Source organism: Thermobia domestica, chromosome 5 (assembly GCF_964235325.1).
Source record: "Thermobia domestica chromosome 5, izTheDome1.hap1.1, whole genome shotgun sequence".
Classification (NCBI taxonomy): domain Eukaryota; kingdom Metazoa; phylum Arthropoda; class Insecta; order Zygentoma; family Lepismatidae; genus Thermobia; species Thermobia domestica.
Genome location: NC_137458.1, coordinates 261,395,589 through 261,408,548, shown reverse-complemented (window position 1 = coordinate 261,408,548; position 12,960 = coordinate 261,395,589).

Genomic DNA, 12,960 nt, shown 5'->3' with positions numbered 1-12,960 from the left:
CAGAATCCGTTTTAAACGAATAAGAACCCATTGCTTCCAGAATAAATTCCTTATCAATTTCTCAGTATTTACCCTCTTTTGTTATACAACCCCGTGCAGTCATAAGGTAACAGGGGTTAAATACATACATTATTATTTTATTACACAAGTATATAATAGATGCAACTTCTGCATTGAACATAATTCTCCACATTCCATTCTTTGATTTTGTTATTAGATTCTAGTATTTTATTTAAGAATTTCTTTAAATATGTAGTATCTAGTTTGTTAATCGTTTGTTATCGATTGTATCTTTGCACAAAAGTTAATTATTTCATAAATCCTCATAGACCACAAAAAATTATTGAATTTTTACATTGTAAAACTTATTAGCAAGAGGAAGAACAACCAATAGAAAACATAAGAAATACATCTTACAGGTGTATGAAAAGAAACTTAAACTGTTACAAATTGTTACTTGAAATGCAATTTTTCAAATTAACGCCCTACTATTGTGCCCTTTATGCTACAGGAGGTGGATGATTAAGGCAAGTGAATGATGCATCATCTGTACATTTCCTAGTAGACACACCTTTATAATACCTGGACTGTATCGCTTTGTTGTCATTCGCCTTACTTTTAGTGTTCACGCACCAGTAAGGAGTTGTTTTTATTCGGACTTTCAATACCAAACAGAACGTTTGGATAGAAGTTTTTCTAAAACGCTTATTTTAAGTTTGTTGATATATATATATATATATATATATATATATATATATATATATATATATATATATATATATATAATAGATAAATGTTTTAGCAACTACCGTATGTTTTAATTTAATTTAATACATGGCAACGAAATAGTGGTAAGATGATGGTACTTATCTTTAATTGTTTGAAATTTTCGTTCTATATAAGTACGCAGTTTAATAGCTTTCTCTGGAATCGCTAAATTAACAAGAGATGTCTAAAGACCTAAACAAATACTTTGCTTAAATTAAAACAATATACCGTTCAATAATATGTAATTCAAAAGAAAAATTAAAAATTGATAAGACAACTTAATAATTACGTTGCGCTACTAAGACGCTGGAAACTAACAGCATACGTCAATAAATAAAATTTCATTGTAGAAAGTCTGTCAACCATTCAATAAAAGTGTTAGGCCCAAGGGCGTCGTTTGAGGAGGATAGGAGACAATGTTCACTTGAGTTTAAGAGTTCCATAGTCTTTATTCGATTGTTCTAAAATAGTAATAAAACACGTAAAATTCTTAAGTCGCTGAAGAATCAATCTCCCTTGCAAAATCTGAAATTATGCTACGAGTTATGCTTTGTACGTTTTATTTATTAATAAGATTATATAATTAACTTGTTTGAAATAGCTATATTGTTATTATTATTATTATTATTATTATTATTATTATTATTATAGTAGGAAGCAAATGTAAAGTAACATAACGAGACTTAAAAATACGACGCATATCCGATCTGATATTTATGTACACCAGTACATTGTATATTCGTAATTTTGACCATAAATTATTCTCAATATGTACTAGCCTGGCTGATTTTCACTATCAGAAGAAGAGAAAGAAGTGTTTTAAAATAATATGATTGTCAATAATGTTAACATATGAAGATATTTAAATGTTTGTAAAAAATAATAAAATTTTGGATAGCAGGTTGTCAAGAGCAACCAGATATATATAATATAAATAAATGGAATCAAAATAAGGGACGGAGTGTGTATTATTTAATGGCTCAAATTTATTAAAAAAGGAACCAGTGATTTAATCGTTGTATATGGTGCCGAAAACCCGAGAGTTGAAAGGTAAAGTATTGTATTGTTTTCGAAGTATAGTAAAAAAAAACAATCAAGATTGAGCCATATATTAATTGTACTTTTCTAAGAAGTGGCCGGATTTTATATAGGAACATTATCAATGTTACCGATAGTGACAACCAAGTAATAAATTCATTCGACATGTTGGAAGCTTTGAAAGAAATATCACAGCAAATCAAAGATCAACCTCGACGTAGTGATGAGCAATTTGAGAAAGTTCAAGAACAGTTCGAAAAAGTAAATTTGCAATTGGGAAAACTAGACCAAACATTGGATCAACGAATGAAAAGAATAAACCAAACAATTACTGAAGAAACTTCATTATCAGTCAGCAGGAATGCGTTAAATGAACCTGAACATTCTGTAGATCCTAGATTTTCATCGACGAAGAAATATGACATTATTGATTTGAATTTTTGGATGAAATTAGCTAAATGTTCGCAAAAGCATACCGCGGTATTGGTTGGATCGGATTATCCCGACTTCTCTCTTCGTTCGAATGTTTTTAATTGTCCTACTGATGATGTGTGTAACAAAGATTTTGGTATGTATCAATATGCGAGAAAGTATGATCATTTTCGTCTCATGAATGCTATTGTATTTACGATAAATTCTATATGATATTAATGCTGGAAATGAGTTAATGGTAATAGAGCCGTTGGGTGATATGTACACGACATTGATTCACGTAGCAGGAAGAAAGTTCATTCCAATATTTGTGAAATTCAGAAAGAAAGCGTGCGTTCCCACCAATGCTTGTAGTGATTGTACAACTGAATTGGAGGTGTTGAATTGTGTATTCAACAAAAAGACAAGAATGATGTTGGCGAACGGTCTGATGTTGTCTTCGCAGGACGTAATGCAGTGCGTTAATTTCAGACATCCAGGTCTGACGTTGCAAAAGTTTGGAAATTTTTCAATGATACAATACAGTGACAACTTGATCCGAACTAACATTACTCGAGACCAACTTCGATGTATTCATGTGAGATTGAAGTGTCTTCCCAATGTACAAGATGATGTCGGATTCACGTGTACCGGTGATACAACTGAACCTAATCGCAGAAGAAATTAAACCCGTGGTAGGACAAAGTATCGTGAGCATTGTGGAAATAATAGGTACAGACATGTTAAGAGGCATGATACCTCGACATCAGTAAAACGAAAGAGAACCGAACTTAATTTTACCGGATATGTAAATGAACGTAATCCTAGTTGTAACCGTGGTAATGATTGTGTAACTCAACCTAATCCTAATGTAGTACGATCACGTACACATAAGGAGCATGTAAGCATTAGATTTAATTTCGTTCGATGTGGACATCGTAGAAATCTCATAGACAGCGAAAATTTTCAACGTAAGAAACGAAGAACTGTTGAAGTAAATAATGCGCAATATTGTGTTTCTATTAGTGACTTTCAATGTGACTTGAGTGAACTTGTTGGCCATGTAACTTAGAATGGATTTCAGATGTCCGAGAAGATCGTATTCAGTTGATATTGCTTTCAATATCATTATGATTTCGTTTGTTATTCGTACCTTAATTCAGTCCATGTCTATGATCGCAGTTACTCAATTTATGTCCGGATATGCATTAATGTGATTGTATTACTTAATATTTGTATTTCATACTATTTATGTGTTTTTCTTATGATTGCCAAAATGCAATATTAATCACATTATTCATGTTAAGATGTTAATAAAATGTTAATTATTATTTTATGTTCTGATTGTTATTGATATTTCAATCTTAATCTATATTTTGTTTAACTATATCTTATATTCGATCATTTTTGCGTTCTAAGAACAACTATAAGAAAATCACATACATCCTTTTCAAAACCTTCTTCATGTTGCCCAAATAGATAATGCTTGGATTGTAACAAGCATGTAATGGCCCCGAAAAGGAAACAAGTAACTTGTAAATCAAATCTGGAGTGTGCCTTATCGTCGTTGGAACGTATAAATAAATGAAGATGATGATAAAATTTAAAATAAATATGATAATAAATATGATAATAATATTGTGATAAAATTAAGTATAATATACATGTATGATTATATGAATTGTAATTTTTAAGTATACGAGGTGCATTCGAAAACTCGAATGATTAACATGTATAAGTAACCGGTCCAAAATTCATTTTCCTTTTGTGAAGTTAATGAATAAAGAGAAAAGTCCGTCGGGCGCCAAAATACACAACAGTACATTGTATATTTGTATTTTTTGGCCATAAGTTATTCTAAATATGTCCTGATTTTTACAATCAGAAGAAGAGAAATGAATGTTTTAAAATAATATGATTGCCGATAATGTTAACATATAAGGATATTCAAATGTTTGTAAAAAAAAATAATACGATTTTGGATAGCAGGTTGTCAGGAGCAACCAGATATATATAATATTAATAAATGGAATCAAAATAAGGGATGGAGTGTGTATTATTTAATGGCTCAAATTTATTATAAAAGGAACCAATGATTTAGTCGTTGTATATGTAGGGCAATTCAGAATTTTTTACAGCCTATGTTCAATCTTACTTATTTTTGGCCCGTTCAGAAAAAAAAAAAACTTCTTTTCCTGGGTGCAGGCCTCTAACAATTCAATACTGTTTTAAATATATTCCATCATTAAATATTTAAATATAACATTTTGATTTCCACGAAGAAACATACATTTAAATTAATGTAACGAAGAAATCAATAATAGTCGACCCATTAAATTTCCAGTTTATTGAAAAGCAAACAACAATAATTTTGCGCATAAATTAATTGGTTAAAATTCATAGATTGCACTTAACGTTTAATATTGTTAATGGATGTAAGGAGACGAAATACTCTAACACTTTAAAAACCAAATCGTTGGATGGAAGACAGTTTTACATAGTGCTTAAAGAAGCTCAGGATTTTTCTAATGTAGATCAGTATATATTACTTTTCGTTAATTGTATGAGCACAAACTGCAAGAGATTCGTGGTAAGTATCTAATGACCTTAAGGATTCTGCCCAACGAAAGAATAGAAGAAAGCGGTGTTGTATTTGCTTTCTTACATCTAAATCTGTGATAAAGTTCAGTTATATTATTGCATCCTATAACGGGATAGTTATACGTTACCTGGATTACGAAAAAGAAAAAAATGGATACGAAATAAAATTTCATTAATTATTTAATTATATGTTTAATTATATATTCAAAAAAGGAGACAAAATTTGAGGTTTATAGCCTGCTTTTATTTTAAAAGATTTTGTTTTAAAAAAGTGGCTTGAGTAGGATTGATTGTGAGAAAATTTCCTTTAGATTCACGGTCAAGCGCCCAGAGATCTTTTTGCTTATTCGCCTGTAGGTCGTTTGCGCATCGTCGGAGTTTAGGACAGAAAGCAGATTGCCTTGGGAAGCTGATTTGAGGAGGAATGTCTGTACGGTTAACATTGAGGAGGTGTAATTGTTCGAATGGCAAACAAACTAAACTTTGTGCTACGCATCGTGTTTCCTTCGAATTTAAGTCGTTGGCTGTAGATTTTGTGTACTTATTATCTGTAATGAAATACGAATAACCAGTTTAGTGAGGATTTTTGCAAAATTTAATATTTAAATTTGTGCTACATTTCATGTGGTTAGTAATTTTTCAAGACTGCAGCTTTACTGTTGAATGTAAATTTGATGAAAAAAATAGAAGAGAGACTCGGTTCAGTTCTCTCTAATGCCGTTAACAAGGTAAATAAAAATTAAAGGTTTATTCGCATTGTATAGTATCACGGAAGTGCAGTATTTTATTCTATTCCATATTATCATGTGCAATAATTTGTGGGTCCACGTCTGGTTTTCTCTTTGAGTTGCTGGTTAAAATTTTCAACCGTTTAAACTGAAAGATTTACATATATCCTCACTATATAATAGATTATTCTTGTTTGTGAATGGATCCGAGACAATTTAGACAGGAGAAAAACGCATTTTAAAGGTAACAAAGACGGAAATTAAATGGTGAGTTGATTTTCAATTTTGCTAGTAGTTTGTCTCGTCTGTGTTTGTTCAAATTTGTTGTGGGTCGTCTCTTGTCATCCATGTGGCTAGAATTATCGAATATTTTATTAAGAAAGTTTGCGCGAGTCAACTCGGAAAATCCAGGAGAGAGATGGTGGCGGGTTCATACCGAAAGCCACATAAATGTTAATGTACTTGTATTCTTTGCAAGTTTAATATTCCTGTGATTACTTATTCGATCAGTTATTACACTTCCTAATAACTGTAGATTCAGAAGCGAATATTATGAAAAAAAGAATTTCTTTTCTTAAAAAGTAATGATTGTTTGAAATGTTTGACTTGTTTGAGCTTATTGTTTAATCCAGTAAAGTGACATATAATTTGCCAAATTTAAAGCTTTCGAGTAAGTTATAAGACAAATTCCGCTGAATTTAGTGTTCGATAACCTAACAATTAATTATGAGCTCTAAAGTTTTGTATTATATTTAATAACTATTTTTTGTGCAAAAATATAATCTGATATTTTTTAGTAGAAAGGTATCTTGATTCGTAATATGAAGGAAATCTCCCTCAAATATTAAATGAATTTGCGAATTTCTTGAAAAACGATTACGGTTATTGGCGTTATAGAGGAGAAGTCCTGGATTGGCCTTAGTTTATTGAATATGTAACTGCATGCTCGAACTGAGGGATTTTGACTAACTGCTTGACAATTGCTCGATATTGGAAGATTGTTATTTTTTTGGAGATATTTCACTTTTATTCCTGCTTAAAACATATAGTTTTTTATAAGATCTGTTTTGATTTGGCGACGAGGAGAAATATTAAGAATTGTAATTTATTGTAAGAAATAGTTTTTCCTGGAAAGTGTTTGTGTTGCCATTGATTAATATTTATAATATTTTGTGTTTTTGCTATTTACCTCTGGATTTCCGACTTAAAACTAATAATTACATATTCTTGTTGCTTCGTCATGTAAAGCCCCTTCTGTGGCCATTGTTGGATTGGTGTTTCCCCCTTTGTCTGATAGGCTACGGACGGGGGAGTTACAATCCCCAGATGAGATATAGTCTAACCATACGCTAGTTTATGTTTAGAAGAACATAATTATGTCCACCAAGGTATATCATCGTCAATAGTTTTCGAGTACATTGTGGTTCATCCTCCGAAATTAAAATTGATAATTAACGATAATCGTGCCACATAAAAACATAGAATTGATACTCAAGTACAAACTCATCAAGGTTTTTATTACGACACAGCAAAGACTAAGATGTACAGCATTGTGATTGAGATATAACCCATAAAATTTTGTTAAGTTATAATCTTAGCTTTAAGTACAATACTTTCCAAAGAGGAAAATATGCATTATTTGATAGGTCACATTAATCTAAAGAAATTTAGATGATTGAAGGTAAACTCTCATTTATGCGTTTTTTTAAAAAATCTACAAAGCATTTTTTTATTTCGCTAAGAAGGTAATACTTTTCGTCAGTGGTGATTGACAATTTTATCTTGCTGGAAGAGATTGAAGATATAGTTTATTTATATGTTTCTCTATGTGTAATTATACATACACATATAAGTACATTCAGAGCTTAAACCAAGCAGTCATGTTGCTAAGCGGTTAGCATACGCCCCATTGGCGTAGGAGACCCAAGTTCGATTACTGGCGGGAGCTTGGGTGGTTCGGATCCCACTTTAAATTTTAGCCTCGCTTCCCGAACAGACGTCAAATTATAAACAAAATGAAAATCAAATCAAGTCTAAACCAAATTTTCATTGCAGCAATATAACAGTCAATACGGCATTGAAGACCACATACAGTCCTTGTTAAGTGTTGCTATAATTACAAAAAGGCAGAGGCAAACAGAATGTTCTGTACTCTTCCAAACATGAACAATGAAATCTGATTCAATCTTACTTTCAACAATGTTCAGCGTACCAACCAATCAACAAGAAATATATAATTCAAAATAGAAATAAAATACAACTTATTCAACAAAAGTGATGTTCTTTGGTATTTTTCTATTATTATTATCAGCTGATGTCCTACGCATAGCTTGAATATACTCACATAAAGCACTAGATTACATCTAACCAAATGTTATTATCAAAATTTTCATTCAAATTAATGGCTACAATTATTAATTGTAACTTACCAGGTAATAGAAGCATGTCCTCATTTCTGCTTTCCTTAGTTTCTGATAAGGATTACTCCAATGTAGGGCAAAATATTATATAAGTCCTCATCAAATAGAAATTACAAGACACAGTCGGTTCGATGTTGTATGTGATTTCTGAATTTTTCAGGAATAACCAAGAGTCAACTCATTTTTTAAGGTGGTAATTTCTGAAGATGTACGGCCTTTTAAATTACAAGTTGCTCCTTGAAAAGTAAATAGATAAAACCACAGAAAACGTATGAATTAAATATTATTTAATTATCTTTTCAAACGGTGGGTTACTTAAATTTTAATTAAGGTTAATAATAATCACCCGCTTACACAATGGTGGTTCTGGGTTTTAACGTCCCTTTATGCAAAAATGAACATTTCCCCGAAGAAAGGGCGCAACGCTTTAAGCGGGTAGACTGCAAAAAAATAAACATTTGACATATTAAGAATGCATTTCTATATATATTTCCTAAAATAATACATAATTAGGCGTTTGAACTCTTTCATGATTTTCTGCTAACGCTACTGATAGCTAAACACTATGAGTTAGAATATGTAATTATTTTGCGTCCAACCTTCATTTTAGTATTGAATCGTTTTATAATGCTTCATATGGCAATAATAATTCCTCAACATAATATAGCTTTAAAATCGATTCTGATGTATTTTATCTTCTTAACTAGTAACAGTGATTATTCAGGTTCTTTGGAGAAATTGAACATCCTGTATTCAGAGATAATTAATTCATACAATACTAGTTCAGCAAGTAGTGATTTTGTGGACTATAGTAAACATCAAAAATTACTACTTCACAAGCAATTATTTACGCTAATTTTTGACGTCACACTCAATTGAAGAGTTCGAAGGATACACATGAATTCTGTATTTCTAAAATTAGATTTTGTTCTTTTTTTCAATTAAAAATTATTCTCGTTTCACTTTTGTTCCAGGATGCATTTACATAGATAAAAACGTATATCTTCTGCACTTAAAGTCAGTTTAAACTGTACCACAGACTAAAGCTTCATTTCCCATGCTACTGACATCTAGAAAGTACTGTGTAAACACTTACAGGCACGACACGTGTCTTATTAGATAGGTACTGTATTGTTGCTAAGATCTCTATAATCTCAAGTTTTTTCATAATTTTAGTTGAAAATTTTTGGAAAAGAATATCTTGGAGGGTGAGATTTGAATGTGATAAAAATTATTTTACCTGATGACGGAATCGGGTAACTGAAAAGGATGAGACACATTTTTCGCAGCAGCTTCGGATTTTACGAGGAAAATTAGATAACCTTATTCAAAATATTTTTTTTATTTATTGAATCATAATAGATGACCCTGTATTAAGAGAGAACTAGTTTTATTAAGATTTCTTTGATTGGGAGTCCTCATGCCCCATTCTAGAATATATTTTTCAATAAACATTACAAAACGTGTATCCTAAACACTTCTCCCAATTTATGGTGAGTAACGTTAAAACGGCCTGTGCATCTGGCGTGAATTCAAATAATTTAGTTGTATCGTATGAGCAGTGCAATAAGATGCAACGTACGATGAAGGCAATTTCTTCCCAAAAGTTTTATAAATTTAATGCCTCCGTAGTTAAACATCTATTGCATCTTACAGGCTGTCCATAATATTTATATCTGAACTCGCTTCTTTCGTTACTATTCAGTTCAAAATCTCTTGTCGTCGCGAATTCTGTCGAGGAATTTGAAGCTTAAAATATACGAAACGATAATCATGCCTGTTGTTCTGTATGGCTGCGAAACATGGTCGCTTACTCTAAGGGAAGAACATAGACTGAAATTATTTGAGAACAAGATCCTGAGACGAATATTCGGACCCAAGGGGAACGGGAATGGGGAATGACGAAAACTTCATAACGAGGAACTACATAATTTATATGGTTTACCCAACATTGTTAGGGTCGTAAAGTCTAGGAGGCTTAGGTGGGCGGGTTATGTAGCTAGAATGGAAGAAAGTAGAAACGTTTTCAAAGTCTTGACTGGAAGACAAATCGGGAAACGACCATTAGGAAGACCTAGACGCAGATGGGAGAACAATATTAAGATGGATCTCGCAGAAATTGGAATACAAAGTAGAAACTGGATGCAGTTACCTAAGGATAGAAGTCAGTGGAGAGCTTTTCTTAACGTGGCATTGAACCTCCAGGTTCCATAGGCCATAGAGTTAGTTAGTTAGTTAGAACTCGCTTCTTTCTCTGAGAGTTGTAATTTAATTGTTTATGAGATTTGTTTTTCAGTTGCTTCATTCATTCATTTTGAAAGAGTTCCAAAGTTCGTCATCCGTTTCCAGCGAAAGTTTGATAATTTACCTAAAATAAATGGATAAATTGCTCATTTGTGTGCATGATAATATGTACGGAGAGCGGTACATGTGTTTATGTTTTATAAGCAAATTTAAGCATGGAAGTGGTTAGATTGGATTGGAGGAGAATAACGAGCATTTTTATTCTAAACATGGCTGCTGGTGTAGAAACGCTTAATTTGTTATCGTTAGGCAGAGATGAGAAATTGCACACTTTTAATTTTAACAAAATGGTTCCAAACTTCCCTAACCTTAAGCTATGACAGCCTACCCTACCCTCTACTTATAACTAACTTACTCTTCATTATCCTACTCTATTACAGCTTTCAAAGCAGGCCTAAAAATTTTATTTTTAATTATTTATGGCTGCCAAAAACCAGATGGAATACCAATTTCGAAACTACCGCCGTTTATTTTGTATAAATTTTGAAGCGTATTTCATTTTAAGCCTTTACTACTTGCTACTTTTGGGTACTACTGACGCCACACTTAATTGGATGCTTTTTTTGCAACATTCTTTGAGTTGTTTAGTTCTTTTCGTAATGGTTTCTCTACTTGCTTCTAAACTAGCTAGAATCAAACAGAATAAATCAATTATCGTCAACGTTGTCCCGATTCGTGATAGGTAGCACTTACTTTAACATACAAGTAAGTAAAAGTTGCAACAGTACAATGAGGGAAAAGAAAAAGAAAAAAAGTAAAGTTCCCAGAAGTTAGATTTTGAAAGAAGCTTGCCTAACGTGTCAGGATTTATTGTACTAAAATCTTTAGACAAAAATAATTTTACGAACATGCTCTCAGAGCCTTCAGACTACAATTAGTCCGGAGGCAAAACAGCTGATTACAATGGTCGGCAAAATGAAACTTTTTTTCGCTCCCACGAACAAAAATAGGTGATTCCTGTAGGTTTCGAGCTACTCCGTTCGAATCCGTAACCCGTTCTTCTCCAGGACGTACCAGTTTCAGGGAGGGGGTGTTTGATTATCCGCCCAAAGATGCTATTCTCCACCCACAATAATTTGCACGTAATAATTTAAATATCAATATAAATTATGCAGATAAAATTGCATAAACAGTTAAAGTTTAACACTTATGTATCACTTGGTTCTCCTACTTCTCTTGTAATTACTACAAGGTGTCTCGGGTGTCACATTCCAACAGAAGTCTGCGAAGATATTCACACTCCATTTACCACTGTAGCGCATCTTTATGGTAGCTATTTGCTGGTGAAGCATTTCCCGTGTTCGTCAGAGACCTTCCCAAGCTGTACATTTCAGGGAAGAAGTCCAGGTGGCTATGCAGGAAGTGTAACTTTACGGAAATATTACATCCTATGTTACGAAATGAAGTAATAAACCTGCCCACAATGTATTTGTAATGAGGTGACCTATGAATCCCTAGAAAGTTACTACACACTTCTCGAAAGGCCTCCCAAGCCTCACTTTCCACTTCATTAAGCTTAGAATAAAATATAGTATCCTTAAAAAGTCTCTGATTTGAGATCCCGTAAAAACACCTTCTTTCACCTTGGCCTCGCTGAGTCTTGGGAATAGATTACTGAGATGATTAAATGCTTCACTATTCCGGTTCAGGGCCTTGACGAAGACCTTCATGAGCCCTAATTTGATATAAAGGAGTGGTAAGAATATTTTCCCCGGATCCACAAGACGTTCATTAGCCACGTACATCTTCCCTGGAATCAGTTGTTTCCTTGGCGGCCATTTTGTGATGGTGTACTGATCTTTGGCTCGACTATCCCAATGACACAAGAAGCAGCAGTAAGCTCCTTGTAAACCGGTGAGGATGGCAATAACCTTAAGGTCAGCGCATACAGACAACTGGAACTGTTCTTACTTTATTTTCTGCAATAGGTTTCGCATGTTCTCGTATGTTTCCTTCATATATACAGCATGAGCAATAGGGATGGCAAACTTTTCATTCCATTGTGTAGTAACACTGCCTTGAGACTTATCCTAGAGGAATCTACGGATAGTCTCCATTCCTCAGTGTTGTAGTTCAACTTCAGTTGTCCCATAAGCTATGGAACCTCCCTGCAATACACCAAGTCACCACCCTTTGTAAAATCAGGAACTAGGCTCGCCTCTCTTTTCCTATACATCGATATATTCACATCTTGGTTTAGTAGATTCCATTGTTGAAGTCGTGATGCAAGCAACAGGGTCTTAGACTTGGAAAGGTTAAGTAACTGATCAGATCATTCAGCCCCTCCTCACTTATCACATGTGGTTCACCAGTGTCAAGCACTGGAGCGTAATTGGGATCTGACTGTGTACTCAAAGATTGTGCAACATTCTCACAAGCAGCAGGTTCTTCATGAAACACTGCACAAGTTGTATGAGTCTGGTTGTACGGGTACAGGCAGACAAACATTATGTTTCACAGGTCTCCTCGTGGAATCCAAGTTTGGATACTGTATTTTATGCTTCGTGTTTTTTGAGAAATCTTTTATATTAGTCAGGCAGAAGTAACAGTCTGAAGCATGATCACGGAGCATGCGCCAAACCATAGATACGGCGAACGGCACCGATTTATATGTACCTTTCAACCATCATGTGAGAGTACGTGCACACTTGTTACAACTTTATTTCGGAGCCCAAACGCGATCCTGGTCA